This window comes from Heterodontus francisci, unplaced genomic scaffold (assembly GCF_036365525.1).
Source record: "Heterodontus francisci isolate sHetFra1 unplaced genomic scaffold, sHetFra1.hap1 HAP1_SCAFFOLD_50, whole genome shotgun sequence".
In the NCBI taxonomy this organism is placed as follows: domain Eukaryota; kingdom Metazoa; phylum Chordata; class Chondrichthyes; order Heterodontiformes; family Heterodontidae; genus Heterodontus; species Heterodontus francisci.
The window spans coordinates 8,736,134-8,743,224 of record NW_027140867.1 but is presented as its reverse complement, the minus strand read 5'-3'; positions in this window follow the sequence as shown (position 1 = coordinate 8,743,224).

The window sequence follows — 7,091 nt, the reverse complement described above, 5'->3', positions numbered from 1 at the left end:
TCAGTGTATGTCTTTGCTACTTGGTGTAAGTGTATGTCTTTGTTACTTGGTGTCAGTGTATGTCTCTGTTACTTGGTGTAAGTGTATGTCTTTGTTACTTGGTGTCAGTGTATGTCTTTGTTACTGGGTATCAGTGTATGTCTTTGTTACATGGTGTCAGTGTATGTCTTTGTTACTTGGTGTAAGTGCATGTCTTTGTTACTTTGTGTCAGTGTATGTCTTTGTTACTTGGTGTAAGTGTATGTCTTTGTGACTTGGTGTCAGTGTATGTCTTTTTTACTGGGTGAAAGTGTGTGTCTGCGTTACTGGCTTTCAGTGTATGTCTTTGTTACTCGGTGTCAGTGTATGTCAAAATACCTGGTGTAAGTGTATGTCTTTGTTACTTGGTGTAATTGTCTGTCTTTGTTATTTGGTGTCAGTGTATGTCTGTGTTACTTGGTGTAAGTGTGTGTCTGTGTTACTGGGTATCAGTGTCTGTCTTTGTTACTTGGTGTAAGTGCATGTCTTTGTTACTTGCTGTCAGTGTATGTCTTTGATACTTGGTGTCAGTGTATGTCTGTGTTACTTCGTGTAATTGTCTGTCTTTGTTATTTTGTGTCTGTGTGTATCTTTGTGACCTGGTGTAATTGTGTGTCTGTGTTACTGGGTATCAGTGTATGTCTTTGTTACGAGGTGTCAGTGCATGTCAAAATACTTGGTGTAAGTGTATGTCTTTGTTACTTGGTGTAATTGTCTGTCTTTGTTATTTGGTGTCAGTGTGTGTCTTTGTGACCTGGTGTAAGTGTGTGTCTGTGTTACTTGGTGTAAGTGTGTGTCTTTGTTACTGGGCATCAGTGTATGTCTTTGTGACTTGGTATCAGTGTATGTCTTTGTTACTTGGTGTCATTGTATGTCTGTGTTACTTGGTGTCAGTGTGTTTGTCTGTGTTACTGGGTGTCAGTGTGTGTCTGTGTTACTTGGTGTAAGTGTGTGTCTTTGTTACTTGGTGTCCTTGTGTGTCTGTGTTACTGGGTGTCAGTGTATGTCTTTGTTACTGGGTGTCAATGTATGTCTTTGTTACTTGGTGTAAGTGTGTGTCTTTGTTACTGGGTATCAGTGCATGTCTTTGTGACTTGGTGTCATTGTATGTCTGTGTTACTTGGTGTAAGTGTGTATCTGTGTTACTGGGTATCAGTGTATGTCTTTGTTACTTTGTGTCAGTGTATGTCAAAATACTTGGTGTAAGTGTATGTCTTTGTTACTTGGTGTAATTGTCTGTCTTTGTTACTTGGTGTCAGTGTATGTCTGTGTTACTTGGTGTAAGTGTGTGTCTTTGTTACTTGGTGTAAGTGTGTGGCTTTGTTACTTAGTGTCAGTGAATGTGTTTGTTACTTGGTGTCAGTGTGCGTCTGTGTTACTTGGCATCAGTGTATGTCTTACTTATTAGGTGTCAGTGTATGTCAAAATACTTGGTGTAAGTGTTTGTCTTTGTTACTTGGTGTAATTGTCTGTCTTTGTTAGTTGGTGTCAGTGTATTTCTGTGTTACTTGGTGTATGTGTGTGTCTGTGTTACTGGATATCAGTGTCTGGCTTTGTTACTGGGTGTCAGTGTGTGTCTTTGTGACCTGGTGTAAATGTGTGTCTGTGTTACTGGGTATCAGTGTCTGTCTTTGTTACTTGGTGTAAGTGCATGTCTTTGTTACTTGGTGTCAGTGTATGTCTTTGATACTTGGTGTCAGTGTATGTCTGTGTTACTTGGTGTAAGTTTGTGTTTTTGGTCCTTGGTGTCAGTGTCTGTCTTATTTACTTGGTGTCAGTGTATGTCTCTGTTACTTGGTGTAAGTGTATGTCTTTGTTACTTGGTGTCAGTGTATGTCTTTGTTACTGGGTATCAGCGTATGTCTTTGTTACATGGTGTCAGTGTATGTCTTTGTTACTTGGTGTAAGTGTATGTCTTTGTTACTTTGTGTCAGTGTATGTCTTTGTTACTTGGTGTAAGTGTATGTCTTTGTGACTTGGTGTCAGTGTATGTCTTTTTTACTGGGTGTAAGTGTGTGTCTGCGTTACTGGGTTTCATTGTATGTCTTTGTTACTTGGTGTCAGTGTATGTCTCTGTTACTTGGTGTAAGTATATCTCTTTGTTACTTGGTGTCAGCGTATGTCTTTGTTACTTGGTGTCAGTGTATGTCTTTGTTACTTGGTGTAAGTGCATGTCTTTGTTACTTTGTGTCAGTGTATGTCTTTGTTACTTGGTGTAAGTGTATGTCTTTGTGACTTGGTGTCAGTGGATGTCTTTTTTACTGGGTGAAAGTGTGTGTCTGCGTTACTGGCTTTCAGTGTATGTCTTTGTTACTCGGTGTCAGTGTATGTCAAAATACCTGGTGTAAGTGTATGTCTTTGTTACTTGGTGTAATTGTCTGTCTTTGTTATTTGGTGTCAGTGTATGTCTGTGTTACTTGGTGTAAGTGTGTGTCTGTGTTACTGGGTATCAGTGTCTGTCTTTGTTACTTGGTGTAAGTGCATGTCTTTGTTACTTGCTGTCAGTGTATGTCTTTGATACTTGGTGTCAGTGTATGCCTGTGTTACTTGGTGTAATTGTCTGTCTTTGTTATTTTGTGTCTGTGTGTATCTTTGTGACCTGGTGTAAGTGTGTGTCTGTGTTACTGGGTATCAGTGTATGTCTTTGTTACTAGGTGTCAGTGCATGTCAAAATACTTGGTGTAAGTGTATGTCTTTGTTACTTGGTGTAATTGTCTGTCTTTGTTATTTGGTGTCAGTGTGTGTCTTTGTGACCTGGTGTAAGTGTGTGTCTGTGTTACTTGGTGTAAGTGTGTGTCTTTGTTACTGGGCATCAGTGTATGTCTTTGTGACTTGGTATCAGTGTATGTCTTTGTTACTTGGTGTCAGTGTATGTCTGTGTTACTTGGTGTCAGTGTGTTTGTCTGTGTTACTGGGTGTCAGTGTGTGTCTGTGTTACTTGGTGTAAGTGTGTGTCTTTGTTACTTGGTGTCCTTGTGTGTCTGTGTTACTGGGTGTCAGTGTATGTCTTTGTTACGGGGTGTCAGTGTATGTCTTTGTTACTTGGTGTAAGTGTGTGTCTTTGTTACTGGGTATCAGTGCATGTCTTTGTTACTTGGTGTCATTGTATGTCTGTGTTACTTGGTGTAAGTGTGTGTCTGTGTTACTGGGTATCAGTGTATGTCTTTGATACTTGGTGTCAGTGTATGTCTTTGTTACTGGGTATCAGCGTATATCTTTGTTACATGGTGTCAGTGTATGTCTTTGCTACTTGGTGTAAGTGTATGTCTTTGTTACTTTGTGTCCGTGTATGTCTTTGTTGCTTGGTGTAAGTGTATGTCTTTGTGACTTGGTGTCAGTGTATGTCTTTTTGACTGGGTGTAAGTGTGTGTCTGCGTTACTGGGTATCAGTGTATGTCTTTGTTACTTGGTGTCAGTGTATGTCTCTGTTACTTGGTGTAAGTGTATGTCTTTGTTACTTGGTGTCAGTGTATGTCTTTGTTACTGGGTATCAGTGTATGTCTTTGTTACATGGTGTCAGTGTATGTCTTTGTTACTTGGTGTAAGTGCTTGTCTTTGTTACTTTGTGTCAGTGTATGTCTTTGTTACTTGGTGTAAGTGTATGTCTTTGTGACTTGGTGTCAGTGTATGTCTTTTTTACTGGGTGAAAGTGTGTGTCTGCGTTACTGGCTTTCAGTGTATGTCTTTGTTACTCGGTGTCAGTGTATGTCAAAATACCTGGTGTAAGTGTATGTCTTTGTTACTTGGTGTAATTGTCTGTCTTTGTTATTTGGTGTCAGTGTATGTCTGTGTTACTTGGTGTAAGTGTGTGTCTGTGTTACTGGGTATCAGTGTCTGTCTTTGTTACTTGGTGTAAGTGCATGTCTTTGTTACTTGCTGTCAGTGTATGTCTTTGATACTTGGTGTCAGTGTATGTCTGTGTTACTTCGTGTAATTGTCTGTCTTTGTTATTTTGTGTCTGTGTGTATCTTTGTGACCTGGTGTAAGTGTGTGTCTGTGTTACTGGGTATCAGTGTATGTCTTTGTTACTAGGTGTCAGTGCATGTCAAAATACTTGGTGTAAGTGTATGTCTTTGTTACTTGGTGTAATTGTCTGTCTTTGTTATTTGGTGTCAGTGTGTGTCTTTGTGACCTGGTGTAAGTGTGTGTCTGTGTTACTTGGTGTAAGTGTGTGTCTTTGTTACTGGGCATCAGTGTATGTCTTTGTGACTTGGTATCAGTGTATGTCTTTGTTACTTGGTGTCAGTGTATGTCTGTGTTACTTGGTGTCAGTGTGTTTGTCTGTGTTACTGGGTGTCAGTGTGTGTCTGTGTTACTTGGTGTAAGTGTGTGTCTTTGTTACTTGGTGTCCTTGTGTGTCTGTGTTACTGGGTGTCAGTGTATGTCTTTGTTACTGGGTGTCAGTGTATGTCTTTGTTACTTGGTGTAAGTGTGTGTCTGTGTTACTGGGTATCAATGTCTGTCTTTTTTACTTGGTGTAAGTGTGTGTCTTTGTTACTGGGTATCAGTGCATGTCTTTGTGACTTGGTGTCATTGTATGTCTGTGTTACTTGGTGTAAGTGTGTATCTGTTTTACTGGGTATCAGTGTATGTCTTTGTTACTTTGTGTCAGTGTATGTCAAAATACTTGGTGTAAGTGTATGTCTTTGTTACATGGTGTAATTGTCTGTCTTTGTTACTTGGTGTAAGTGTGTGTCTTTGTTACTTGGTGTAAGTGTGTGGCTTTGTTACTTAGTGTCAGTGAAAGTGTTTGTTACTTGGTGTCAGTGTGCGTCTGTGTTACTGGGCATCAGTGTATGTCTTAGTTATTAGGTGTCAGTGTATGTCAAAATACTTGGTGTAAGTGTATGTCTTTGTTACTTGGTGTAATTGTCTGTCTTTGTTACTTGGTGTCAGTGTATTTCTTTGTTACTTGGTGTAAGTGTGTGTCTGTGTTACTGGATATCAGTGTCTGTCTTTGTTACTGGGTGTCAGTGTGTGTCTTTGTGACCTGGTGTAAGTGTGTGTCTGTGTTACTGGGTATCAGTGTCTGTCTTTGTTACTTGGTGTAAGTGCATGTCTTTGTTACTTGGTGTCAGTGTATGTCTTTGATACTTGGTGTCAGTGTATGTCTGTGTTACTTGGTGTAAGTTTGTGTTTTTGGTCCTTGGTGTCAGTGTCTGTCTTTGTTACTTGATGTCAGTGTATGTCTCTGTAACTTGGTGTAAGTGTATGTCTTTGTTACTTGGTGTCAGTGTATGTCTTTGTTACTGGGTATCAGCGTATGTCTTTGTTACATGGTGTCAGTGTATGTCTTTGTTACTTGGTGTAAGTGTATGTCTTTGTTACTTTGTGTCAGTGTATGTCTTTGTTACTTGGTGTAAGTGTATGTCTTTGTGACTTGGTGTCAGTGTATGTCTTTTTTACTGGGTGTAAGTGTGTGTCTGCGTTACTGGGTTTCATTGTATGTCTTTGTTACTTGGTGTCAGTGTATGTCTCTGTTACTTGGTGTAAGTGTATCTCTTTGTTACTTGGTGTCAGCGTATGTCTTTGTTACATGGTGTCAGTGTATGTCTTTGTTACATGGTGTAAGTGTATGTCTTTCTAACTTTGTGACAGTGTATGTCTTTGTTACTTGGTGTAAGTGTATGTCTTTGTGACTTGGTGTCAGTGTATGTCTTTTTTACTGGGTGTAAGTGTGTGTCTGCGTGACTGGGTATCATTGTATGTCTTTGTTACTAGGTGTCAGTGTATGTCAAAATAATTGGTGTAAGTGTATGTCTTTGTTACTTGGTGTAATTGTCTGTCTTTGTTATTTGGTGTCAGTGTACGTCTGTGTTACTTGGTGTAAGTGTGTGTCTGTGTTACTGGATATCAGTGTCTGTCTTTGTTCCTGGGTGTCAGTGTGTGTCTTTGTGACCTGGTGTAAGTGTGTGTCTGTGTTACTTGGTGTCAGTGTATGTCTTTGATACTTAGTGTCAGTGTATGTCTGTGTTACTTGGTGTAAGTTTGTGTTTTTGATACTTGGTGTCAGTGTCTGTCTTTGTTACTTGGTGTCAGTGTATGTCTCTGTTACTTGGTGTAAGTGTATGTCTTTGTTACTTGGTGTCAGTGTATGTCTTTGTGACTGGGTATCAGTGTATGTCTTTGTTACATGGTGTCAGTGTATGTCTTTGTTACTTGGTGTAAGTGTATGTCTTTGTTACTTTGTGTCAGTGTATGTCTTTGTTACTTGTTGTAAGTGTATGTCTTTGTGACTTGGTGTCAGTGTATGTTTTTTTTACTGGGTGTAAGTGTGTGTCTGCGTTACTGGGTATCAGTGTATGTCTTTGTTACTTGGTGTCAGTGTATGTCAAAATACTTGGTGTAAGTGTGTGTATTTGTTACTTGGTGTAATTGTCTGTCTTTGTTACTTAGTGTCAGTGTATGTCTGTGTTACTTGGTGTAAGTGTGTGTCTTTGTTACTGGGCATCAGTGTATGTCTTTGTGACAATCAGTGTATGTCTTTGTGACTTGGTGTCAGTGTATGTCTTTTTTACTGGGTGTCAGTGTGTGTCTGTGTTACTGGGTATCAGTGTGTGTTTGTTTGTGTTACTGGGTGTCAGTGTGTGTCTGTGACACTAGGTGTCATTATTTAGTTTAGTTTAGAGATACAGCACTTAAACAGGCCCTTCGGCCCACCGAGTCTGTGCCGACCATCAACAACCCATTTATACTAATCCTACACTAATCCCGGATTCCTATCACATCCCCACCTATCCCAATATATTTCCCTACCACCTACCTATACTAGGGGCAATTTATGACGGCCAATTAACCTATCAACCTGCATGTCTTTGGCATGTGGGAGGAAACCGGAGCACCGGGAGGCAACCCACGCAGACACAGGGAGAACTTGCAAACTCCGCACAGGCAGTACCCAGAATCGAACCCGGGTCCCTGGAGCTGTGAGGCTGCGGTGCTAACCACTGCGCCAATGTGCCCCCCACCCCTAGTGTGAGCCTGTGTTACTGGGTATCAGTGTATGTCTTTGTTACTTGGTGTCAGTGTATGTCTTTGTTACTGGGTATCAGCGTATGTCTTTGTTACATGGT